We start from the raw sequence: 27955 nt of genomic DNA, 5'->3' as shown, positions 1-27955 counted from the left end.
AGCAAAGGAAGTATATGCCCTGATGGGAGCTAAACAGAAGCCAGAGGAATATCAAATACTGGAGTGGGAACAAAGTCTAGGATATGTGCTGGTTTAAAGATGTTCTCCCGACACACACACAGACTATCAAAATGCATCTAGTGCCAAATCTAACACATGTTAAATGATGAAGTTCATTTGGGCTCACAAACATATGTTCTACATATATCTCCAATTTAGTTATTCTGCAAGGTACAAACCTACCCTGCTTTCTACATGTTAAATGAGACATTTCCAGATGATAACAAGTCAGCAGCTTCTGAAAATCAAGGACTTAAATACAAAGGCATCAAAATCTCTACCACAGCTACTCTCTCCAATGCATGAGATAGTTGCACAACTCTTAACTCTAATAAATAAAAGTTAGCTTTCTTCTGGAGGGAGCAGAGTCTCACTGAAGCAGCCAACAACTGATCAGTAATCTCTCCAGGGAAGTTGGGGGGCCCTATTACTTCAAGCTGATTATCTGCCTACAGGAGATGGTCCCCATCACCATAGTATCCGAGTGCCTTACAGTCTGTAAGACATACAGAAAACTAGAACTCTTGGTTCCAACACGATACCTTGTATTAGACCAACTGGAAAATTGCAAGAAAATTGTCCTTGCGATTTCCCAGTTGGTCTAATAAAAGGGATCATTTTGGAACCACGAGTTCTAGTTTTTTGTATGTCTTCTTGTCTCAGACCAACACACACATTGGCTACCAAATACACCCCTTACAGTCCATAATGTATTTATCCTCTCAGCACCCCTGCAAGGTAGGAAGAGGTCCTGATCTCCTTGCTACAGCTAAGGAAGAGAGCAGCTAGGAGACTAACAGCCAGACTGCCAAAGGCATTCAGGTATCTAAAGATAAGTAAGCGCCAAGCAGGATTTTCAAAAGCACCCAGATGCTTAATGCCCACTGATTTTCAGTGTGAACTGGATATTCAGAGGCTTTGAAAATCCCATGACGTGCTTATCTGCATCTTTATACCTTTAAAATTCTGGCCAGGACCTGTCCAGTCCCATAAAGGAAATCTGTGATGGAGCCAGGAATCAAACACAGGTTAACAACCAAATTAATCACTGGGCCATATTTCTTCTAGTGCTCTTAGGAAACGGTCTCTGCTGGAAAGGGCTGGACCTGGTGACTCAATATGTAACATCCACTCTTGTTCTAATTGATCTGCTACTCAGATAACATCCTGACAAACAGCAGAGATAGCCTGAGTTTAAAAGAAAATAAAACTGAAAGGCCCACATAAGTGCAGTCTCCAAGCAATTTCCAGTTGGTTCCTGTATTTCAGTCAACTGTGCAAGAAAAATTAAAACATCTGGTGCCTTTGAAACCCATCCTGTAGTTCTCACAAGAGGGGGAAGAGCTAATTTGGCCATGGGAGCTGTAAGAAATATATTTTGAACATGTCATTAAAAGTGCCTCTGATGTTATACTTATCATTATTTGCAGTGCGGGTCCTAAAAAGACATAGCATGTGCTATGTTTGAGAAGTTCAGTCCACCAGTAGGACAAGCAGGCCAGCCAACAAAACAAGCAGAATAAGCTTTATATACTGGAAAGATCAGGAGAGAAAATGTGATACCAGGTCAAAGACGGGAATATTTTGGTACCAGTGGGTCCTATGTGTAAAACCCGGAGAAAAACTGAGTGGCTCTGTGAGGGAGTGGTCCGTAGGTTATGGGCCTGGTAACAGGAGTCAGATTTGTCCTCTTGGTCTGTTTGTTTCCACACACGGTGCCCAACAGCCTCGTTATCTGAGCACCACCCCCAAATTATGGGAGCGTGCACCCAAAAACTCTGGGGTGATCCTGCAAAGGGGTTTGAAGATAAAGATCAAACCTCATATGGGAACACCAGCTAGAGAGGTGGAAGGCACCCCTGGGTTATCGAGCGCAGTCCCTGGCCCACCTGCCCAATAATTTCATCTTCATTTTCCCAGTACACAGGCACTGGGCAAAGGGAAGAAAGCACCCGGAGAGTTCATCCCTAAATCACGCAGCCCTGGCTAGGTTGGTCGCCGTCCAGGTCTCTACCACATGCTCATTTTTGCGTTTCCAGCCCATGCTGTTTGCTCTGCAAGTTCAGTGTCATTACAACAGCTCCAGCAGAACATTAAACAAATCCTGCTGCTAATATTTTAGGTACAGTGTGATCTGAACAACATGTGACTCCTTCACAGAAGAAAATTGCAACCGACTCGTTATTTGGGCAGGCTGTGGCCAACAACAATTACAGCTCAACATGTTTTTTAGAGAATGAAACACATCTACTGTGGATAAATGGCCAACATGAATTTTTTCAGAACTGAAGGGCTGTTCTGAGAAATTGAAGTTTGAACCTTTAAATTATAAAGTCTTGAGACAAAAAAGGGATATTTCATGCATTAGGAGTCCTTAAATGATACTTTTGGGGCACATCTAAGCAAGACGCTAACTGCACGGTAACCTAATAAGACTGAGCAGTAGTGTGCCGGGCAAAAACCATGCTAATATGCTACTGTGCAGTAAGCGTCACTAAAAACCCATGCGCCGGTGCTACTGCACAGTAACATGACTTACTGCACGCTGATTTAGTACTCAATTAGTTAAGTACTAAACTTAATGTGCAGTAACTATGGTGCATTAATGAGCATGTAAACATGCCCTGTTAGCCTGTTTAAATGCTTCTCTTGTGCACATGTAGGCGATGTGACTTCTCAAAACCATGACATTAAAAGTGATTTACTTGCTGCCAAAGAAAATCCAGTAAGTAGTCATTCAGCATAATCTGGGTTTTAGTGCAAGTATGCCACTGCACTGCACAAGAAAAACACAATGCAAGGGGGAAAAAACACAGGCATGTAAGAACACTATGTCTTTGATAATGCATTTATGTGGCATGTTTACTGTGAATAATAGTAACCAGAGCTCATGGAGCTTTTTTGGTTCTCTGTGCCCAGTACCAATTGAGGACCATATTCTGCTTACCATGCCACACGCTCTCTTAGAGGTAAAGGAGACCACTTGCATCACTCGAGCAGGGAGCATTGGGCATTTAAAATAATATACAAACCGCATGCAGCAACTGCAACACTATGATTGAATAGCAGGTTTTAAATAATGCACAGCCAGTGCAGGACAGGAAATGAATTTCACATCAGGCTGAAGCTACAGGGGACTTTAGGTAGGCAGAAAGTAAGTCCCAGAGCTGTTGTTTGTTCAGGACACCAGAGTTTAACATCTCTATTCACATGAAAAAATAATAGATCATTAATGACTTCAAATGGTCAAGACCTTGGCTTTATGTCTCATTCATTTATTTTGAGCAGCAGACATTTTGGCCCGAAGTAAGACAGAACGTAAGCCTGAAAGTGAATGCAAAATCCAAAAAAGGAGCTCCTTGATCTCGCACAGAAATGTTTTTGTACGGACCTCTTCCAAACCACCGACAGAAGGAAATGACTCACACAGACTACAGTAAGTCCATTTTCCTGCAGCCTCAAGTGTCATGTGGGAATCAAATGGGACTTTCTGGGAAAATCTCCCCCGTCACAACCCAACCCACCTACTCATTCCACAGACACTGACTCAAAAGAGCCCTCCCTGTACCTCCCAGGGCTTGCTTCTCACAATCCGACACTGTGTTAAACAGATGCAGAAACTTTGTGTCTCCATTTTACGTGTAGTAAAATGTCTGCTTTCTTGCTGGGGAGGAAATGGTAAAAAGGTCTGATGAGGAGCAGGATCCAGGCAAGGTTTAAACACGCCTATCAAGACTGCTCCTGCAGCAACCCTGCCATCTTCGCCTAAACTGGGACTACTCCTTGTAGCAAACCAGGAGATAGATCTGTAATGGGGAGACCTCTAAGTGGAGACCTCTAAGTTGTCTTTTAGGGAGGACATTGGCTGTATTTTCATACCACCCTTAGTGTGTTACCAGAAGAGTGCTTGCGAAAAAAGGTAGCTTCTGGGCCCCCTAAGGCTGAGCCAACTCCCCTAAAATCAGCCTAAGTCTTTTAACTGATCTCACCAGGCCCTTCAGTCCGGACTGAGTAATATCTGAAGTATGCCTCCAAATACTACGCCAGATATTAATAATACGTCTAGAGTAATATCTACTTGTTCAGATGACAAACCAGATGTTTACTTCTTGGTAGCAGGACAGAGCCAACACAGCTATGGAAGAGCTCCCTAAAATCAAACTACCAACATGTACCTAATATAGATCCAACCAAAGCCATTTTCAGGGTATCGGAGTGCTTTGGATTCTACTGCATTATGCCCAAGAGCAGCAAAATCTTTATTACCAGAGCCAATGGATGAGGCAATAAAATTAGTAGATCCCAGGTTTATTGATAGTTTATAGGACCAGTAGTTTAGGGGGAAGAAAGCTTATCTTTTTGCCTGTGCACTGAGCAAATATGCTATGGAGTCATTGAAAGACTGTCTGTGGAAGCCTAGCATCAGGGCCAGACACAGGCACGGGCAAACCTGGCGGCTGCCCAGGACCTGGAGAGAAAGGGGCACAAAAATGGTAATTTTTATTATTATTATTATCATTGTCTCTGGTGAAGGGCGGCCTGAGACTAAAAGTTTGCCCGGGGCTGCCAGGAATCTAGGTACGATGCTGTCTATCATGTTGTCTTTAGCTGCACCTCTAACGACCTATGCTACGATTTTATATAGTGTTTCACATTTTGACTCACTTATCTAATTCCATCTTAACTTTTTGAACATAAGCAAGTGATATCACAAACAGCTGTACCTGTGAGCAACAAAAACCCAAGTGTCCTGTCCATGGGCACTTTCTCCTCCTTATTTCACAGTCCGTTTTCCTTGTAGTTCTTCTTACACATTTGAAATGTAATTAAACATTTAGCAGCTGTTGCCAATGAATCACAGGCCTGATTGATGATGCGGCTTTTGCTTTCCACAGGGCACAGCAGAAAAGCATCCACCAGGCTGCTGTGTACATATTGTATTTGGAAAGGAAGTAAACCAAAAGAAGACCACTCGGCAACAGATGCTTTCAGGTACAAAGAGAGACTTTCTTCCCAGGGCACAGAAATCCAAGCCCTGTTCAATTTGTATGTAGTCTCAAATTTAATAAAGTTCTGCATTAGTACCACAGGGCTCAAGCCTTGTGAGGTTTCCAAATGCCACCCACCCGGCTGTTCATCCCCAAAGGTGCCTTCAACCAGCCCGAGATTCCTGGATCTCTCTGGCACTAAGGCTATGTCCCATCTCCACCCAAAACACATAAGCCAACAATACCAACTCCAAACTACTGAATAACAGCATGAGCTTTCCATACATTTATGTCATAGGAGTGTCACAAAGGTGCTAGTGTGGGGAGCTGGACTGAGCCTATCATGTCTGTATCACCATTTCCAGATGCTTTTATTTGCAAAGTTAGAGTAACGGTCTGATGCCAAGCTCACTTAAACAAGTGCACCAGAATACCTCCGCTGAGTAAAGCAAGCTACCTGTGATTTACACGGAAGAGTAAGGTAGATCAGATTAGGCTATCTGATCCTTGGTGCCTCATTTCCAGAGATATGTAGATATCCAGAGGGAACTTCGGGTGCAACTATTACCCTTACCTTACAGTGTGGGGAATAGGATGATGGTCTACAAGAACAGCTACAAAATACACCCGTAGATGTTAACTTCCTAAAAAATCCACATGCATCCATATATGGGTTTCTGGCCCATCTCTCATGAGCACAGGAAATATTTAGCATAGCACAAGGATGATAAACTGAAATTAAGAAAAGGCATCAAATGTCCACTGGACCTACAAAAGGCATGTCACAGAAGTAGGATCCAAACCAGGAAAGGAGAGTATCTGCAATAGTGATAACTTCCAGGGTTACATTAGATAGGCAGAATATTTGTAATGTAATATAGGAGCCTTCAGGTTTCAGGACAGAAGCCAACCACTGATTGACAGGAGCCAAACACCACATGCCAAAAATGAACACAACAGGTTCCCCTTGTGGAATGATTTCCCAATAAAGGCATGATTGCCCAATATGGGCAATTATGACTTCTTCCTGCTGCTCAAGTGTCTGATAATGGCTACCATCAGAGAGAGGACACTAGACAAACCACTAACCTGATCAATTAAGACAGTTCCCAGGATCTCATGAGATGCCAGAGTCATGCTTGAGACCCCGGACAAGGAAAGAATGAGCAGTGGAACCAAACTCAGACCCAAGAACAAATAGATACCATGTGGAGAAGGGTTGGTGCTTAGAGGTGCACTATTAAAGGCAGCCACAATATTAAAAACCCTGCAACTTTTGTATGCAAGTATATGTATGCAATATTTGCCAGATACTGAGGTTGACGCAGGCATCACTGAGTATAATTCAACAACATGCAGCGTGCAGGAAGTCGGGGTAACTTAGCAGAATGTTCTCTTTGACCTTAAAATCCGGGATCTATGAAGAAAGTGTAAAACTTGCTTTCAATCTGAGTCTGAATAGTCAGACAGTCCTAGCTTTGAAGATACCCTCCTTTGGTGCTAACAGTTCTTAAGCTTGGCCTTAGCTGATAATTGGAAAATAGGAGGAAAATCCCTTTAGATATTTTTGAATTCTGAAAATCATTTAAAAACACCCTGGTTTTAAAAAACACCTTTAAAAAGCAAAATGCTGTAGCACTGAATTTTGTCCTTAAATTATATGGCCTACAGTTTGCAAGAAGTTCTTTATACAGCCAATATACTTTTCAGGAAAGCAAACAACATCTTACCTATTGCTTCCACACACATCCTGGGGGAACAGTAAGTTTGGGGCATCCAGATATAACTGAAATCGCTATTGCAAGTAACTGCCAATTTTCTGGAGCAGCAAATTATAGCCACTTTCTCACTGCTGCATCAAACAAACTGCATCGAATAGGCAGCAAGGCTGGGGTGGGTTTTAGTTTACTCCAAAAAGAAAACAGGAGGACGTCACTGAGCACCTACTGAGTGCTCTTATGCAACGAGCACTGCCGTGATTTCCATGCCAAGTGCAATCAGCACAGATGGAAAAAACACTGTGGGAAAATGGAAAGCTGGATGGCCTTGGCGGCTGTCCAGTTCTTAATGATCTAGAAAAAAAGAAAGAAAAAGCATGAGGTTTTGAAGGCTAAATATGTCTTTCTATTAAACCATGTAGATTGTAATTGGTTTGATGAAATGTTCCTCAAGAACAAGGTGGGGGCTCCATGCATGAAGGCTTGTGTTTTCCTCGTTATCACTCTAGCCTAAGTTCTGTTGAGCGTAATAATTCAACTTCACTAAGGCCAGTGTCTCAATGTGCAATCAACTAAGGGCCATATTCACTTTGTTAATACTCATACAGGCAGTTTCATGAGTGGGACCTTGCAGGACAGAACTCTTGCCCTGAAAGCTGCTTTCCATGGGATTATAAGGGAAAAGTCGGATCTCATGTAAATCTGGCCTAAGACCATAAAACCTATCAAGAAGGTAGAGCAGAAGGCCCATTTCTGGCAAAACCCTGACCTCTACAAGAGTGTTAATTATTATCTGAACTTCTGTATGCACCAGAATGTCTTCAGCACATTGTCGTCAAGGATCTTTCTACTTGTGCCAAGGATAACGGGAGAAGAAGAATGTGATTAAAAACAATCAGTGTGGATTCACCAAGGGCAAGTCATGCCTGACCAACATGATTGCCTTCTAGGACAAGATGACTGGCTCTGTGGATGCAGAAAGAGCATGGACACGGATGCAGGTAGAAGAGTGGATGTGGTATACCTTGACTTTAGCAAGGTTTTTAATTCAGTTATCCCACAACGTTTTTGCAGGCAAACTAAGAAAGTACAAGTTGGATGAATGGACTGTAAGGTGGACAAAAAACTGGCTGGAGCACCAGGCTCAAAGGGTAGCAATCAATGGCTCGATGTCTAGCTGGCATCCCGTATCAAGTTGAGTGCCCCAGAGGTAGGTCCTAGGGCCGGTTTGAATATCTTCATCAACGGGAAGATGGGATGGAGTGCACCCTCAGCAAGTTTGTGGATGACACCAAGCTGTGGGGAGTAGTAAATACACTGAAGGGTAAAGCTAGGATTCGGGGATACCTAGACAAATTGGAGGAGTGGAACAAAAGAAATCTCATGAGGTTCAATAAGGACAAGTACAAAGTCCTGCACTTAGGACGGAGCAATCCCATGCGCCAGGGCTGATTGGCTAAGCAGCAGCTCTGCACAAAAGGACCAGGGAGTTACAGTGGACAATAAGGTCAACAGGAGTCAACAATATGCCCTTGTTGTGAAGAAGGCTAATGGCACTGGTAAGGCCACATCTGCCGTACTGTGTCAAGTACTGGGGCCCCTCTACAGAAAGGATGTGGACAAATTGGAGAGAGCCAACAGAGGGCAATAAAAATGTTTTGGGGGCGGGGAGGCATGACTTCTGAGGAGAGGCTGAGGGAACTAGGATTATTTAGTCTGCAGAAGAGAAGATTGAGAGGGAATTTAATAGCAGCCTCCAACTACCTGAAGGGGGATTCAAAAGAGGACAGAGCTGGACTGTTCTCAGTGGTGGCAGATAACAGAACAAGGAGCAATGGGCTCAAGTTGCAGCAAGGGAAGCTTAAGTTAGGTATTAGGAAGAATTTTCTCACCAGGAGGGTACTAAAGCACTGGAATAGGTTACCCAGAGAAATTGTGGAATTTTAATCCTTGGAGGTGTTGAAGACCCGGCTAGACAAAGCCTTGGCTGGGACGATCTAGTTTGGCCAATCCTGTATTGAGCAGGGGGTTGGACTAGATGTGACCTCCCGAGGTTTCTTCCTACCCCCATGTGCTATGATTCTAGGATGATGATGCCGGTGCTAGAAAGACCTGCAACTTATGTGGCTTTAAGAAACACAACCCATTTTCCATGTCTTGCTGTAACAGCTCCAGCCTCTTGTTCTTAGTTGCTTCATTTTTCAAGACTATTTACCTCAGCAAAAGAAATGGAGCTGAATCGTAGTCCCCAGTCCCTTTAGAAATCTTGTTTTATTGCTTGTTCCCTGGAAAAAAAAGACTGTTAATTGACTGCAAAAGAAACATTGGGTTTCTACGGTACACTCTATATTAAAACACTTCTGTTGTCAACTTTACTTCTGGTGACTCTTTCAAACATATTGATATACAGGTTCCCAGATGTAAGGGACATTGAACCCAACGCCGATGCTTTATGTGGCATACAATCAAATGGAGTCTAACTGGAATATCGTTCTCTGTACTGTTTGGGTTTTTTTCCACCTGGTGTCCTGATCCCACTGACCTTGCTACTTCATCTCCAAAAGAAAGCATCGATCCATTATGGGGAGGATGTGACTGTCATTGTCAGCCTGAAAGCATTTCAAAAGGGAAATGCCGGAACGGGATACCCAAGAAAATTGCATATAAAATGTAGTAACGAGCAAGGATGTCTATAAACACATTCCATTAACTCACTTCCACTTCAGAATGAAACTATCACGATTTACAGAAGCCAAAGCCCTGATCTTAAGCATATTTACATTCTCCTGAGAATCAGATTGGCTTGAAAATGAAAATGGAAACATGATAAAAGAAATAATAATTAAATAAGCAGTTAAACTGCATAACCTAAATGTGCCTACCCAAAGTGTCTACCCAAAAGCCCTTTCTATGTAATGACAGGATACTATTAATGGTAGTTCCAAAAAAAAATCCATCTTCCTTTCAATCTGAATTAAACCACCTCAACTCCCTTTACTGCATAATGGTACGGGATCATATACAGCCAGAGACGGGGAAGAATGATCAGACTGTGAAGTGCAAAATGTAGTCCCTGACTGCATCAGATCTTGAAGCTGAATTTAGCCAGGCAGTTCCTGAGTTCAGTACCTACCCGAAACAAAAAGTGCACTGATTCAAAAGAGAGATGAGAAAAAGAGGATTCTGTGTTTGCAATAGAGCTCAACATAAAAATGCCATGGTTTCATGTCTAGGGCTCCTGTGCACTATGATAAGATAAAAATAACTGAACAAAGATGAAAGCGGCAAGCCTGTCAATGAAGTAAAATAGCTGATTCAGCATCAGATGCACCTCCTCCCTATCCTCTAAGGAGAAACCTGCATATCATGGCCAGGAGAAGGTTCAAGGGAGATACAAATCAAATACAGTCTGCCCTGAGTTTGTACCTGTACAATGTCAAAGAGAGTGAGCACATGGGGAGTGTAACAGAGCACAGAATTTGGCCCAACACTCAGCCTGGTAAGGAGTCCATTTCTTTGCCTTGCTCCAGACTTCCCACTGAGAAAACTAGCTAGCCCATGAGAAGCAAAGATTGAACTGTAAAAATAATCCTTGCAAGAAGCTGTTTCCTTCACCCACAAGCAAATAATTCACTTTCAATTAGATGTGGGTAAGGGAAAAATCTGACTTGAACTAAAGTTGAAAGCAAGTCACGGTGCAAAGGAAGTGTGTTCTAAATAATAGCCCAGTGTTTAGAAGCAGACTCTGGCTTTGGACACGTACAGTTGAACTGCAAACAATTGTCTGTGCAATCACACAGGAGCAATTATCTGACTGCACCTAAGCACCATAATGCTCAAACCCCAAATGACATCAGTTCAGCCCACAAATATTTAACTTGCAAAATGAATGATTGAGCTGAGGCCTGATTTGAAATGTAATGAAACATGCAAAATGATAATCAAAAAGGGGACTGGGTGTGCATGTATTTTTCTCCAGGGATGTCATAATGTACGCTCTTGCTCTGCAAATTAATCTCAGGAGCAAATCTATGCTATACAGAGTATTTAGTAAAAAGCTTACATGCTGTTGCAATGCGTTTGTGGCAAACATGTATGGTAGAAAGTTCTGCAAGTAATTTTGGCTTCATGTCCTCTTTTTTTTTTTTTTTGGAGTAGAGTCATGTTATCATGCAGTGACATGAACGGAGTCAGACTTCCCACGATATTCACGCCAGCGTAATTCCACTTAATGTGGATTTGAATTCTGCGAATCTATGAATCTTCCCTTCCCTTCATGGGTCCTCAGAAGAACAAGATTTCCTGCCCAGCTCTCAACAAGATGGTCTGTGTTAAGACAATGACGGTAATCATATTTAATTCTTCAGGGCTCTAGCCAGTTGCCTGATGGGGTCAGGAAGGAACTTTGTCCTGTGGCCAGATACATTTTGCATGTTTTTCATCTTTCTTCCCCTCCTTCCTCTGAGGCTCTAGAGACTGGTTAAGACACTGGCACAGGAGAGGCCACTGCTCTGAGCTATAGTCGAGAACCCTTCTACTTAGACGCCTGGATAATGTGTCTTGTCTACACACTCAGGGGCAAGCACAGCACCGTGTTTGGGATCAGAAAGAAATGTTCTTCCCAGATAGATTAGCAGGGACCTTTGAAGAAGGAGGGTCCTTTACTACGTGGCACGTGGTGTGCACATGGATCACTTTACTATATGGCACGTGGCGTGCACATGGATCACTTGACTATGTGGCATGTGGTGTGTGTGGATCATGTGGCCATATCTCACCTATTCAATTTCTGAGGAATGCATTAGCCCCTGGCAATGTTGGCACTTTTGGCTTCCTCATTCTCTACCCATGTCACACAATAATTCAGCCCCTGGAAGGCTGAAATGCGGTACTCTAAAGCAATAGCATCAGGAGGGGGTATCTGGACAAAGGAACAGCCTGAGTTACACGGGAAGCCTGACTAGATGATCTAGTGGTGCCTTCCGGCCTTAAACTCTCCAAGATCCACGAATACCTTTCCTGGAATGTGGATGTTCTGCTTCAGTGAAGTTCTGCTTGATTTATACAGGTGTAAGTAACATCAGTATCAGCTCCCAATGGAGTTTCCTCATCACTGTTTCCTGAGTGTTTTCATATATGAACATCTGGTCTATAAGAAATCAACCATCAGAGGGAGGAAGAACGGTTCGGTGGTTAGGGCACAAGTCAGACACGAAAACGAATTTAACTGTATCATAACCCCCCTGGTTCTCCTAGTAACTACTAGGCCTAGTAGTTTTTGCACCATTTCTACTTGATCTTGTATGCCGCAAATGACACATTGCCATAACAGATTGTGTGCCAGAGCATACACATTTTCTACAGGGCAGCTTCCAGGTCAGTGGAAGTAGGATCAAGGTTAGCAATCACTGGGCCAGGTCATGGGGACCTAATGAAACGAGACAATTAGAGACTCCTGGCTGGTGACCATGAGAGGCACATGTAATGTAATCAAATCCCCCACAGACGGCAGCATATAGAAAAGGACTGGGGAATCTCCACCCTGTTGAATAGTCACTGATAGCATGAAATAGGAATTCCTGACACAAAGCGGGATGATCGGGAAATTTGTCAATAGCCAATTTATAATTTCTGGTTGCATTTATGAAAAGGCAGTACATTTGAAAGCCAGAGTGGATGTGCGGCCAGCCATGCATTTTGAAAACTGCACCACTTATTTCTCAGACCAAGGGCTGTTAAATAATTGCGACTGCTCTTTTAAAGGGAGTATCCTTTGGTATGGTGATGGTACCCACCATGCAACACAGTTTTTAAGGCATTACTGGTAAGGCATTTGGAGCACCTGACAAAGGAGCCTGGAGGTTATAAAAGGAAGAGTTTCTCATGAGGCATTTACAGAGGAAGCTTGGGGAAGGAAACAGAAATGGAGGGACATGTTTTCAGAGCAGAGGGATCCAGATTCACTGTGGAACCAACTAAGGGAGAAGGAAAATTGCTGTAGAGGAGAGAGACATGGCCTCCCTAATTCTGACTTACAAAGAAGTACCTGCATGCAGTGAACCACATTCAGGTCTCAACTAGACTCATGCAAACCCCACTGACTTCCCTGCAGCTACAACAGGAACAGAATACAGTCCCTAGCATACAAGAGAATGAACTGCCCGACTAAGTAACATGGTTATCGGACTAATGTATTAGCTCGGCGTAGTGATGCCACCTCTCACGAAAGGGAAGGAAACAGATCAACAGTTTCCCTTGATGTTGCCCCTTTCCCTCTAAAGACAAAGACCAAACGGTTTTTTTAGACAGTCCAGGGAGGAAACAGCAAACCCAAGTAATTGCTAAAGGACATTATCCTGGACACCTCATCCATCAAAGAGACCAGCAAGGTTAAAAAGAAAGATGACAAGATAAAAGGGTCTCTTAAGGCCAGATTCAGCCCTGTCAGTCGCTCTGTCTCATACCCAGGAAAACTCTTAGACTTTTGAACACCAGATCAATTTAATGATATAAAATACATAGGCCTAAAAAGAAATGCAAGCTCAATGAACTTATTCCGATGCAACTCGGGCTGATCCCCAAGATTTTTCTCTCTCTGAAATAACAGTGTTGCTGATTGAAAATACAGTGGAATTTATTGCCTGGCTGTGCTTAAACCAGTCGTTCTGCTGTTCCTATGATCCAGCTGCCCGCTCCCATGTTGCTTGCATGTGTGGACGCACCCATAGAGCCTAGTTACCACCGAAGCACCCAGAAGGAAATAGTATACGTCCTTCAAGATGAAAGCTTGTCTCCTATGCTCAGGTCCCTTTTGGGATGGAGATTTCAATTCAGTGCCCCTCATCAGTACTACATTTCTGCTTATGAATGAAAAACCAAAAGAGGGGCAAACTCTAGAAGACATTAGAGACAGTAAGCGGTTTAATGACTGTTCATCTTTATGTGACTGCAGCAGGATCAAGAACATATCCCCAGTGACCTCTCACATCCAAGTATAATTAATTCAATTGGCATATTAGATTCAAATACTCTGAGACCACAGAATCAGATCCGAGCATCTAATTACATTTTTTAAGTCCTCTATTTTGGGGGAAATATCTCCCCTCCTTGTATCTTTCACCAGTCAGACGTTAGCCACAATCATCTGCTTCCCCTTGAAACTCAGCAGCTACTGTATTTCAAGCAGCAACATGCCTAAAGTACCATCTCCAGAGATTAATATCCAGGGATTAATCCAGGGATTCCTTCCAGTGTGTGCAAATGAGATGCTGCAAAGTTCATCTCGGTGAAGAGCTGAATCAGTGGCAGCCAGCATTTGTGGCAGGTGTGCCATGAATGAAGCACCGTGCTGTCCCCAAATGCCACTTCGATCCCCCTCCTCTGCCTGCTCTGTTGCTCTGCTTTCTGTTCATTGCCCTGTGCTTCCTGCCTGATCTGCTGCCCTGCTTTCTGTTCCCTGCTTCCTTCCCAACCTACAGCATGCCACACACACAGCCTGCCCCTGACACCTTTGGCGCACGTGCTGCAGGCAGGCCACCTCTGAGCTAAAAGGATCATTTTGCTGGAAAGGACGGCACCCCCAGCCAGAGACCCTTTGTGTTCGGTACCATGCTCCTTTGCTAATCCCCGTCTCCAGTAGTCCTGGCCATGAACACTGTTCCCAGCAGAGCCAGCAGTCCATCCCCATTCAGCCAAGACATACTGAGCCAAATTATGAGATGGCATAAATCTACTGGAGAAACCTGGATGAGATTTTTTTTTTTTTTTTGCTGAAGGGTAAAACTGGGAAGAAAAGTTGAAATTCTACCCCGCCCCTTGGGTTGTCAGCCAAAAAACACATTAGTGCAAGCCTGCCAAAAAGCAGAACACCTTTTCCATTCTTGCCTCAAGTTTTGTGTGAAAACAAACGGCGGCCTTCCCAGTTGGGACACTCAGATTTCACTGCGGAGTCTCGTGGGTCACACAAAAGCCCTCCCAAAGCAAATGAGCAGTGGGAGCCCTGGAGGGCCCCTAGAGAAAAGCAGCCCCCCAATCCCTCAATCTTAATCCCATCTTTAATACCGGTGCACTCCGTGGTTTCAGGCAAGTCACTTAACTGCTCTGGTCTGCTTCTACCACTATGAAATAAAGGATTATTATTACTGAGAAGATGCACCTGGAGGCCACCACCAAGATCAAGGCCATAGTCTGCTCTGTGCTGTACAAGCAGGAAGAAAAACACAGCTCCTGGCTTAAAAATCCCCATGCACAAGGCAAGGGGGTGACAGAAGATGTTACTCCCATTTTAGAGACAGGAACATGGGCCAGATTTTCCAAAGGGCTCAGCTCCTGGCACTCTGAGTGTACTAATGAAACTGGCCACAGATGCTGGTGCCTGAGTTGTGACAGTCTCCTAAAGTCACCTGAGAGTTTGGAGAAGAGCAGGAAATTGAGTGCAAACCCACCCCCAAGCCCGAGGCTCCAAACCACTCTTCCTTGCGGGGGAAGTTAGGAAGATAATATTCATAGACAGGGATGGATCCAGAGGGGAAAGGTAGCACAAATGCACCCACCCTTTGGATTGCACCACACCATGACAGCCTCTGGGGAGTTTTTAAATTCCCTAAAATATGTGAAAACTCTTCCTTCCTTCCCCTTCCAGCTCAAAGGCACTCCCTCAACCACCCCCTGCCCCTTCCACCCTTACCTGACTTCCCCTGCTGGCCCAGCAGCATTGCCAAGCGTATGATAATCATCATATTCATATGATAAGTTCAACCCTTGAATGATGTCCTTGAATAGATGATACTAAAAGAGTTCAAAATGTACAATAATTTTTGAGGCAGTTAATTGATGCAGCATATGCAAAACCCAAGTCACTCTCAGAGAGTCTTAACCAAGTTTCGGGTTCGCTGTCAGTGCTTTCTTATGACTGCTTGCCTCGAAATAAAGAAACGCTTCAACTTTGATGACCCAGTTCTCACTCACTCACTGGAGATTTAGAAGATGATGTATTTGCATACTTATTTACATGTGTATTTGCATAATCATGTGCATACTTATGTGCATAGGTTTATTTTCAGCATACAATAGTTTTTTTCAGAAAAAATACAATAATTTAGGCTTCCAATACAATAATTTCATATTTAAGACCTGGCAATGCTGTGTCCCAGAGGCCTCTGGGACACAGAGCTGTTCCTTCCCACTGCTCAGGGTCTGGGCTCAGCTGGGGACAGTGACAACAGCAGCAGGGATGGACAGGAGGGTCCCTTTCCCTATGACTGCTCCGCTGGGGGAGGGGAGAACTAGTCTACTGCCATGCTGTTGTTACTGTCCCCTCCCCAGTTGAGCCCAGTCTCCATTCAGACCAGCTGGCTCTGGAGCTTCCCTGCCCTGCAGCAGTGGAGAAAGCAGCTGCAGCATTCAGTGGAGTAGAGGGAGTTGAGGAAGAGGAGGGGAGAGGGCGTGTCTCTGACCAGGAAGGGGAAGAGAGAGGGTATTTTCACCTGCTTTGGGGACTTAAAAAAGTCTGCCTACACTGGTGGGTGCCGGAGGATGCTGGGAACAGGGGTTTGCGGCCGCCCCTGCAGTGCAGGTTGATCCTCTCACACCCTCCTTTGGGAAATCCTGGATCCAACCCTGTCCATAGAGCATTTAGCAGGTCTAATTTGTTACAGAAGAGAAAAGACAAAGTTCTTGTTAGTTGTTTGAAATGGTCAAAGCCAAAGTTTTCCTGGATAATTCTTACTCAGCTTCCATAGAACAATCAGTAACAACTCAAATTCATCTTTCCTGTGGGGTTGGAGTTTTGTTGCAACAGTGATGATCCAGAAAATGTAGGCGTATAAAGCAGTAGTACCAACCAGTGGATCTCAATCCACCCACCAGTAGATCTCGGAGCCTCTTGGAGTCAATCCAAGGCTGGAGTAGAGGGCTGAGTGCCAGCATGCATGCACGCGCGCCCCAATGCAGCAGGTCAGTCCATGGGGGAGGGAACAGGAGGGGGATACATTGAGGCCCCCACAGTGGAGACAGTGCCGCCAAGGCAGGAGCAGAGGTAAGATGAGTAGAGCCCTGGCTGGGTGGGACTTACCTGCTGGGGAGGTGCGCCCCAAAATAATTTTTTCTCCCTCTGCCACGATCTGCCCCGCCCCTCCCCAACTTACCTGCTTGTAGGGAGGGTGGGGATTGCAGTAGCGCATGGTAGATCTTGGGTTGCTTTTAAATGCCAAAGATGAACTCCTACTTAAAAAGGTTGGAGACCACTGGTATAAAGGGTTTTTTATGATATCTTTTATTGGTCCAGCCATATAGGTATGAGAGGATCTGGACAAGTTTGGGGACAAAAAGCACCATGTGGAACAAGAAGCTGACACAGGCTAAGCTAAATAATGGAAAGAACAATAGGTTGTGTTCAACTCCAGGTTAATGAAAGCAGCCACTTAAAGAACAGAGGTTGGCTTGTGAAGGGAGCAGACAGCTAATCACAAGCAGTTTCAAAACCAGGGAAATGGAGGTGAATGGAAACCTCCTTATGTAGAAGAACAAGACCATTCAAAAGGGGAGAAGGGGGGTCATTGCTACCTGTGGAATGCAGGGGGGTTGATAGAGATCGCAGGCCAACTGCAATGAGCCATAAAACCATTGCCTATGCCTTCATCTTCCCTGGCGTTAACAAAAATGTATGCACTGCTTTGCTGCAAGTGTATGCTTTACACAGATCTTTCATGCACTGCACTGGTTTTAGTTTAAAGCAACTGATAAAATCCATCTGTGTAGAAGGAGACACAACTTCATTGTGTCAGTACAGCAGTGGCCTTCTTATGGCAACCTTCAGATTGGCTCAAGAAGGACAGAGGAATTAAAGAAAGAAGCAAACCCTGAGTGTCTTGTAATACACTCCAAAGCAGCACTAACGAGCTGAGTAAAGAATGGAAACGAGGATTCCCCCAAAATACAATTAAATGGAAGCATAATAATATGTGTGGAGGGGAAAACCAATCTGATAAAAGAACCTGAAGGAAACCTCCTCATCTTGAATTGCTCAGCTTTAAAAATATTCTGGTTCTGTATAATTTGCTTCACTGAGTTGGGTAGCTATCTCAGCCCTTCCAGGCAGTCATGCCTCCGTAACCAGTGTCAGCAAACAATAGTTCAACCCACCAACAAGAAGGGAAGCAAGTCAGATTGACTTTGTGATAGGCCGAGTTCAAGCACAATGAGCAAGGCAGGGCAGTTATACAAAGCAATGTGAATCACTTGCTAAACTGGACCTGTACAAACATTAAGGCAGCCCAAAGCCAAGTTCTACGGCATGCAGGCTGTCCCTACAAACTGTACCCTGGGAAGCGGTAACACTGAAAGGTATTTAGGGCTCACAGTGAACAAGCAACTCAACCTGAGCTCCCAATGCAATGCTGTGATCCTGGAATGGATAAACGGGATTTCGGAAAACTGAAGAACCATTAAAATTATTCATGAGCTGGAGAAACTGCCTTACAGTGGGAGACTTGAAGAGCTTATCAAAAAGACGACTAAGAGGTAAATGGACTGCAGTGCATGCTTGCTAATGTGCTCTTTAATCTACTGGAGAGAGATTTATGAAGAACTAATGGCTGGAAGCTGAAGCCAGACAAATTCACAGTGAAAAGCAGGCCCATATTCTTACCACCAAGGGTTACTGACCGCTGGAACACTCTACCAAAGGACGTGGTGAATTGTCCATCTCTTTATGTCTTCAAATCATGGCTGAAAATTGTTTTTAAAGATGTGCTTTGGTTAAAAGTTGCTGAGTTCAGTATAGGGACATGTGGGTGAAATGTATGAGCCTGTGATACACAGGAGGTCAGATTAGGTGATCCAATGATCCATCACCCTATGAAGAGCTTTACAGCTTTTAAAGAAAACTGGCTGAGATTTGACATTTAAGAGCTCGTCATGTAATGAGGCACAAGTGCTCAACCTTTTGGCCCTATGGGCCACATGAGTAGTGCAGGCCCAATGCACGGACCCAGCACTGCCCCCTCCTTGCCCATGCACTGGGACTGGGCCCTGGGGGCTGGCACTGCCGCCTCCCACCCCCACATGCCTGGATTGGACCCCAGGGGCCTGGCACCACCCCCTCCTGCCCCCCCCACCATAATGGGATTGGGTAGTGGAGCCTAGCACCACCCTTGCCTGACCCTGCATGCTGGGATAGGGCAGCCAATCCAGCACACAGGTCCCAGGGCTCCCTGGGACTCTGAAAATTTGGCAGCCACCAAATGTCAGGACCCATGGGGAGCCCCACAGGCCAGATGATGTGGTGCTGCAGGCTGGAATGCATGCTGGGTTGATGCATGGAGTTGACTGGGGGCCTGATCCGGATACACAGGGGCTGGTTGGAGGCAGTGCAGGGCCCGAGCCAGTAGCACAGGGACCTAGAGAGACAGCACAGAGCCAAAGGAGGTGGTGCAGACCTCAGGGAAGCAATGGGGACACCAAGCTGAGGGAGGTGGATCTGGGCCCCGATCCAGCAGTGTGGGCCCCAATCTGGCAGTGCAGGGCCCCAATCTGGGGACCTGGGACATAGGGAGGTGGCACGGGGCCTGATACTGGTGCATGGAATCTGATCCCACAGACTGGCCCTGCGCCACTCATCCAGCCCGCAGCCCCAAAAGCTTGGACACCACTGAGCTAGAGTATGTAAACATTTCACTGCCATTAAAACCAATGGTAGTTCAGGGGTCTAAGTCCCATAGCCAGCCTTGAAAATCTCCGACCCAGAAGACAGACTGCACGGATCAATCCTGCATCAGCAGACTGATGAAATGGCCAGGATAATACATCTCCTGTGCCTCCTGCGTTCCCTTCCCACAGTATCCCAGGGAAAATCCCATGAATAATGGCTTGGTTTCCTTTCTTCTCCTTCATTCCTTTGTCACTGGAGCAGGCAGAGGGTACAGAATCTATGTGTCCCAACAAGGTCACCTGTCTTTCCAAACTCTCTTTTCCCTGCTTTTTATTATGCTGTTATTTGTATTACGGTACTCAGGGCCCAATCAGAGTTAGGATTGTCTTGAGCTGGACATTATTTGGCCACTGTCTGCACCAGTGATTATGTTTTTCTGAGACAAGAATGTAAACCGGAGGAGCAGCAGAGCCCTGCTTGCAAGGGAGGGTATGTTAGTATTGAAACAGAGAAAGGATTCTCTGTATATAGGAATCTGGCCAAGATCTGGCTCCAAGGACAGAAGCTGATACCTCTGGCCTGGTCAGACCATTTTTCTATGTTTCTTTCAGGGGGACGATACGTAGGCTACCTCATTCCAACCAGCTGTCTCCTTACATCAGGATCCATCACTGGAGCATCTCAGTACCTGTTTGCTAGTTATGTTCGTTCACTCTTGTGTGCATGTGGTAACATTATTTTTTCATGGAAAGTTTACACGAGATGTGCATCACATGCCAAACCATACCCAACTGGGACTCCTAGCCCTCCACTTTCCATGTCATGAGACAGCCTAATATCTAATCCCCATTCCCTGTTGGAGCTTAAAGCGTTCCACTTCTCCCACAACAGTTGAGGGGTTCACAAACCAAAAAGCAATTCCAAGAGTTGTCTTGCTCACATCCTTTATACGGCCATTAGTTGGATCGCGGTCTTGACAAATAAACAAAGGAAGAATCTATTTCCAACTATGAGCGTTTGAAAAAACCCCACCTGGAAATGTATATGCATGTTAAGATGATGACACAATACACACGCTGTTCATAGTTTTGATTCTTAAACAGTGTGTAAAATATATGTCCTTGTTTCTCTTTGCCTTTGTTACATGAGCTACCCAGTCAGGAGCCATGGTAAAGCAAACAGACATCATGCAGTCATTTGAACTAATGAGAGTAACTAGCCAATGATCAGATCTCTGTCCATTAAGCACAGCCCTAATGTGCTTTTGTCTCTTTATATTCCTTACTATTTAAGTTAACTGTCTATATCAAGGTCGGATGTAGTCTCCGAAGGGGAGGCCCTCCTTCTTTGCTAGATAAATCATCAATCACTGAGGCTTCCACATGGACAAAGCAGTAACCCAAATGACAGACTTTGATGGATTTGTTGTCTACCACATATAATCCACTTCCTTTGTGACAGCAAAACTTGAGGGTTTGGTTCTTCAGGAACAGCAGTCAAATTCCTTAATGTGCACGTGAAATGGAGTCAGAAAAGAAAAGCCAGGAGACATGCTGGTTTCTTACTCCTCTAACCCAGACTTTTCTAATCTGAACATTTGAAAATAAACATCTAACACAGCAGCTCCGGGGAAATGTTTTTTTCCACTGAGAGAAATCAACCTGTTCTTGTTTAGGAAGTGGCAGCCTTATTTGCTATCCAGAGAGTCTGTCTACACTTTAAAGAAATTGCTAGTTAAGTTTTGCTGGGCAACCCTCCAGCAGACATACAGCTTATGCCACAGAAGCGTTCTTTGGTAGTTATTCTTCCTACTGGTTCCCTGGTGAAATAAATTGTACTGGCAAAAGAATAATTTTTTTTCTGGCATCAATGCATCTACTCTTGGGTTTCTGCTAGTTTAAGGTGCGATTCTTTTGCACCCTACATAGCTCTGCTGGCAAATGTTGCATGTAGACCAGAGGCGGGCAAAATACGGCCCGCAGGCCAGATTCAGCCCACCAGGCCATTCTATCTGGCCCGTGGAGCCCCTACAACATTTAGAAAATTAATATTTATCTGTTCCTGGCTGCCTGTCAAAGATGACAGGAGCCAAGGGTAGTAGGACCTAGGGGGATCTGGCAGCAGGACCCAGCAGGCCAGCCCAGCCCCTCCCCGTCCCACCTCCAGCCATTTCCCTGCTTTCCTGCTCCAGCACCACGGGGCTCCTGGCTGCATCACTGGACCACAGGAGCACGGGGCCTGCACCAGTATCCAGGGCCAGGAGTGGGAGGGGGGTGTGTGTATGAGTGCAGGGAGGGATGGAGTGTGTGTGTGTGTGTACGCGTGCACATGTGTCCAGGGAAGGAGGGAGGGACAGTGTGTGTATGTGTGTGTGGGCGCGTGTGTGTGTACAGGGAAGGAAGGACAGAGAGAGAGAGAGTGTGTGTTTGTAGGGTGAGGCTCACATGCACACCCCACCATAGACATGCACCCACACCCCCCCTCGCACTGTCATACATGTATGCCCCCACACCCCCACAAACCTATACCCACCTCTCCATGCCCCCCACCCGGCCACAATATACAAGTCAGACTTCATTTTAAGCTATTGTGCAAGCACCTCTATGCGTACTACACAAATGCATGTAAACCAGGACAAAAATATTTTTCAAAATCAAACCAATGAATGTTGTAGATGTTTGATATTTAGAATATAATTTGGTATTTTTCTGGATCCGAGAAGGCAAAATACCTTTCTGAAAGGAGTACGTCCGGGGGTAAGGGGAGGGACTTCTGGTGGCAAAGGTCAGGGGTTAGGGGGTGGGACTTCCAGTCACAAGATAGCGACCAGGGGGTGGGGCAAGTGCCAAGGGGTGGAGTTATCCATGCGGCCCTCAACAGCTTGCCAAAACTCGATAAGTGGCCTTCCACCCAAAATAACTGCCCACCCCTGCTGTAGACCAAGCCTACCAAGTATGACACAGAACTTTGTGAAGAGCTGGGTGAACACCATCCCTGACTCCTCCAAGGACCCAACCTGGCATCTAAAACTAGGCAATGGGGTGCAGTTGTAAGCTCCTTCATGCAGAAACCATTGTTTTGTTCCATGTTTGTGAAGCACTTAACCCAGTGGGATTCTGGTCCATGAGCACCTCTCTAAGCCAGTACAATTAATAACAATAACAACAGCAACTACAGCTTGAAAACAGCAGGGCAGTGGCTGTGATGAAGCTCATTCCTAGATTATGACCACAGATGCAAACTCAAAGCAGGATCCATTCTCTATTAGAGCCCCAAAGGAAACATTACCCATGTCCGATAGCCTATGTAGTTCAGCTAAAGGCTTTTCTTTACTTTTTATTCCCTCCATTTTATTGTCTGCCAGCCCATCTTCATGCCCAAACAAAGCAGTGATGAACAGCAAACCTTAAGTCTGCAAAATATCATCACAAAACATCTGCAGGATATAAAATAATCTGAGAGGCACCCTGGATACATAGCAATAGAACCATAAATGCATCACAGGGTTAGGCTTGCAGGGTGTGTGGGAACTCATCTGAGTGTGAGATGGAAAGGTGGCTGCTCAACAGATTTAGCATGAAGGAACTGTCTTGTTACTGTCTTCTACTCCACCCAAGTCACCAAAGATGAGCTCCAATAAAGCAGTACAAGGAAAACTGTCCAAGGGACTAAATACACAGGAATGCTTCGGTTTGTCCTTATTTTTTTTACAAACTAAAGCCCTAATCCAGCTGCAAAACAAGACATTTTTGTTCCCTGGGCAGCAATAACAGCTAGGCCGACAGCAACCAATTCTGCACCTCCTCTAAGTCAGTGCCTGGGGCTGGTACCCCACCCAACCACCCCCCCAGTGGCACTACTGCCCCAGGCCTGTGAATACTCCTGCTTGTAACTACACACACCAGTCCACTGAGTGCTTCTGACTACTCATATGCATAAAGTAACTCAAGTCCTAAGCACTTGCTGAAGGAAAGCACGGTATGAAGAAAAAACAAATAATCTTTCCCTTTTTCTCCATCTCACCTGCATTGTAAATGTAAAGATTAATCACATTTTAGACAACAGATTGGCTCATTTGAACATATCCCAGGTGTCTCTGGAAGCACCAAGCTTTGAGTGAAAGCAGAAATACTAGATGTGAGCAATGTGAAAACTCAACTCTTCACCCCCACTCCACAGTTCGTGTGGGTGCAAAATATAACACAAAGAGTGAGTGACTTGGAATTCGTTTGGCTGCATACACACCAGTGGATGAATCTGCATGTTCACCCAAGCCACGAGGTCAGATAAAACATGAGGCTACAGATATTTGGATATGCATGTATTTAGATCAGAGATTAATTCAAACCAATTATCTGGCTCCAAGTGCTATAGAGCAATGAGGCAGCGCGCATCTCAATCCCAGCTTTTAATTTAATCATAATAAACATTCATCTTAACAGCTCATTCTCACATTGCAGTCTTCTTGGATGTGGCACTGAATAATCTTTCCAGCCAGTTGTCAGTTTTCATAACTGTCAAGCAAAGTAATTTCTCTAAACAATTGGAAGGAGTTATACAGTGAACAACCCAGGAGTTGTACAGTGAACACAGAATAATGTCTTCCAGGCAAACCTGGCTTACTAGAGTGCAGCCATTTGGATGGGTTTGGGAATGCGACCTCTCATTACATATTGGGAAAGGAGTCGTGGAGGAGGAAGAATTCGTGTACCCCCAGCATGAAAACCCACACAACGGTTTCTTGAAAGATGCACTGTTTGAGTTGAACTCCATGTGGCCTTGGAAAAAAAGAGCTGTGCTGTTTCCCAGAAAACGACAGAAAAGAAAACTAGCACTGGCCTCCTATGTCTAATGTGCACTAGGTTTAGTGGAGAATCTCATTTTAGGTTTGTCTCCATTGGAGAATGAACTTGATGTTAATCCTGTTAGACTGCTCCCCATTCAGCTGCCACCCTGCCTTAAGCCTAATCCTGGTCAAGGCACACAGCCACGTCCCAGAGTGTCTTCACCACTGCCTTTCAGGTTGGTGACCATGAGGAAGAGTGGGTGACAGGGCAGGCCAGGGAGCAGGCATCAATTGGCACCACTGGTGGCATGGTGTAGACATGCCCACTGCGAGGCTGGTACTTCCCTCTGGGGTACAGGGGAGACTATGAATTAGTTGCCTCATTATTTGCTAATGCAACATGGCTCCATTACAATGATGGCCAAAGACTGAACATCACCCCCAGTTGTGCTTGGCCCTCCAACCTTTTCCCACAATGCACCACAAAACTCCAGCTTTAATCCAGCCTTGCCCTATACCTGTCATTTGTTCTCTGCTCAGAAGGCCCTCGCTTTCACACTGCTGACTCTCAGTCTCTCCCCTGCCTGCTCTACCCCCAGCTTCACTACTCACCCTTGCTCACCAACACAGCAGCGAGACAAACACCCACATGCAAACCATCAGATGAGCAAGTTGCCAGCTGGCCAGAGGCTGACACCAAAGCACTGATAAACCTTTGGGCTGATGCCAGCAAAGGAAATGACTGTGGGAGGCAGGCAAGAGCTGTTAAGCTATACAAAGAGATAGTCGGTAAACGCTGGGCCAGCTTGAGGATCCACTAGCACGGGGGGGTGATCTAGGTGCTCCGGTTGGGGGAAGCGGCCTTTCAAAAATGCTAAACGACTTGTGAGACAGCTGCTGACTTCATTACAATTCTCAGCGCTGCAAGCCCAAGAATGCTACTAGCCGGCAAGGTGTCCTAATGAAAAGGACCATGCTGTTAGGGAAACACTGAGCACTCAGCAGAAATAAAAGAAGTCCCTTGTCCTAATGAAGCCTTATACCTTGTGTGCCATGACCTTACACTTGAACACAATTCTTTCTTTCACAGAAGCACAGGAAGTAGCGCTTACAGAAACCCAGCGGCATCATCTGATGTTGCCTCCTCCCCAGTGCAAGATCAGCTATACCAATATTTTTGCCAATAAAGATGGTCCTAGGGCAAAACCCTGGCCCTTAATGCCAACAGCCATCAAGGAAGTTCAGATCCACGGCATTCTAACGGAGCCACGTTGCATTAGCAAATAACGAGGCAACTAATTCATAGTCTCCCCTGTACCCCAGAGGGAAGTACTGGCCACACTGTGGGCATGTCTACACCATGTCACCAGTGGTACCAGTTGATGCCTGCTCCCTGGCCTGCCCTGTCCACCCACTCTTCCTCATGGTCACCAACCTGAAAGGCAGTGGTAAAGATACTTTGGGACGTAGCAGTGGGCCTTGACCAGGATGCGGTTCAAGGCAGGGGGGTGGCAGCTGAATGAGGAGCAGTCTAACAGGATTAATATCAAGTTCGTTCTCCAATGAAGACAAACCCAAAATGAGATTCTCCACTAAACCTAACGGTTCCACCTGTGTGACCACCAAAGGCTACCTTCCACCCTGACTCTCACCCTACCATCCACCCCAATCAATTTGGTTGCATAGGTTGCAAGGCAGAACTGGATTCAGGCATGAGTTTCCATACTGGAATGTGTAGAGATCGTCTCAATAGAGCAGAGTGCCAAAGTCTTAAATAGGTAAAAACACAGCAACTAGGGAGCAGCTCTACAGTGCTAAAGTCATGTGAGGTGTAATACAGTATATGTCCAATGGATGCCTCACCCTGCAGAGGCAAAGGGGAAAAAGAAAAGACCCAGATCAGATACTGTTTCTCTACAGCAAACAGAGAAGACAAAGGGAAATGTAAATAAGTTGTGGCTGCTGGTATGACGAATTTTGCTATAGCTACCACAGTTAATGAAGATCTATAAACTGGTCTTGTTATGCAGGGGAGGAAGGACTGTCCAACGACTCGAGCACTAACCTGGGCTATGGGAGACTTGTGTTCAACTCTCCCGATTCTCTCACAACCCTCCTGTGCAAACCCTGGCAAGTTTAGTCCCTAGGGGCTTCACTGCTCCACCCATAACACGAACCTAACAGCACTTCTCTTCAGAGTTGTTGCAAGGATATAAATATATTACGGATAATAAGGAGTGTGAATACTACAGTAATGAGAGCAACAAAAGGACCTTAGGGTGTAAGCACATGACATGTACCATGGTGTAATTTACCCCAGATTTTAATCTGCAGTAAATGTACTGCATAGCAAAGCATGGGCATGTGACCTGGACATATGACCAGTGATTTCAGTGAACTCAGGTGTTTAGTCAAGGACACACTGCAGAGTAGGAGTTTTGAAGTGATGGGAGCCCAGGAAGGGTGGCTGTGCCTTAAGGAAAGGATCCTTCAGGCACAGAGGGAGATGATCCCGATGCGGGGGAAAATGGGGAAAGGGGCCAAGAGGCTTCCTTGGCTGACCAGAGAAATCCAGGGCAGCCTACGGGCAAAAAGGGGGGCACATAAAAAGTGGAAACAGGGAGAGATTACTAAAGAAGAGTATACCTCCTCTGCTCGCACTTGTAGGGAGGCAGTTAGACAGGCCAAAGCTACCACGGAGCTGAGGATGGCACCCCAAGTTAAGGATAACAAAAATTGTTCTTTAGATATATAGGGAGTAAAAGGAAGGCCCAGGGAGGAATAGGACCCCTGCTAAATGGGCAGAAGCAATTGGTGATGGACAGGGGGGACAAGGCTGAACTCCTCAACGAGTTCTTTGCCTCAGTGTTCCTAAGCAAGGGGCACGACAAGGCTCTCACTGGGGTTGTAGAGAGGCAGCAGCAAGGCACCAGACTACCATGCGTAGACCCTGAGATGGTGCAGAGTCACTTGGAGGAACTGGATGTGTTTAAGTCGGCAGGCCCGGATGAGCTCCATCCAAGGGTGCTGAAGGCACTGGCCGACGTCATTGCACAGCCACTGTCTTACTGTAGTGCCTCCAAAATACAGAGCTGTATCCTCTGCTAGAATTCCACATTCAGTACAAGCATTTCCACCTTCCAAGGACATCCATAAATCTGGTTTAATTTCTTCATTGTCAAAGCGTTCCTTCAGGAAAGTCTGTAAAAAAAGTATGTAGCATTTGAGCAACAACTAGAAGAATCATCCTGCTCTACAGCCTTTTTAGCTAACCCAGTTATAATTTACTTTTGAAGTATGTTTGAAATGTTCATAAAAATAGTAAAGTGATTTTTTTCCTCTCAGGAGCTAAGGTCTACTGCCTTTGTACAGACAGTAAATTTTATTTAAATTATATCACCTGATTGCATCCATCAGATGCAAGACCTAGACAGGTTAGACCAGTGGGCAGAAAACAACAGAATGCAGTTCAACAAGGAGAAATGCAAAGTGCTGCACCTAGGGAGGAAAAATGTCCAGCACACCTACAGCCTAGGGAATGACCTGCTGGGTGGCACGGAAGCGGAAAGGGACCTTGGAGTCCTAGTGGACTCCAAGATGAACATGAGTTGTCTGTGTGACAAAGTCATCAGAAAAGCTAATGGCACTTTATCGTGCATCAGCAGATGCATGACGAACAGATCCAAGGAGGTGATACTTCCCCTCTATCGGGCGCTGGTCAGACCGCAGTTGGGATACTGCGTGCAGCTTTGGG

General features: G+C 45.3%; 1 protein-coding gene across 1 annotated transcript in view; it reads right to left on the bottom strand.

Annotated features, from left to right (window-relative positions):
* EVA1A (eva-1 homolog A, regulator of programmed cell death) overlaps positions 1-27955 on the bottom strand; it is a 323709-nt gene that overhangs the window by 23127 nt on the left and 272627 nt on the right. The window lies entirely within an intron of this gene.

This window comes from Alligator sinensis, unplaced genomic scaffold (assembly GCF_000455745.1).
Source record: "Alligator sinensis unplaced genomic scaffold, ASM45574v1 scaffold300_1, whole genome shotgun sequence".
NCBI classification, from domain to species: domain Eukaryota; kingdom Metazoa; phylum Chordata; order Crocodylia; family Alligatoridae; genus Alligator; species Alligator sinensis.
Note: the sequence above shows the minus strand (reverse complement) of the source record. Positions and strands in the feature narration are given on the sequence as shown.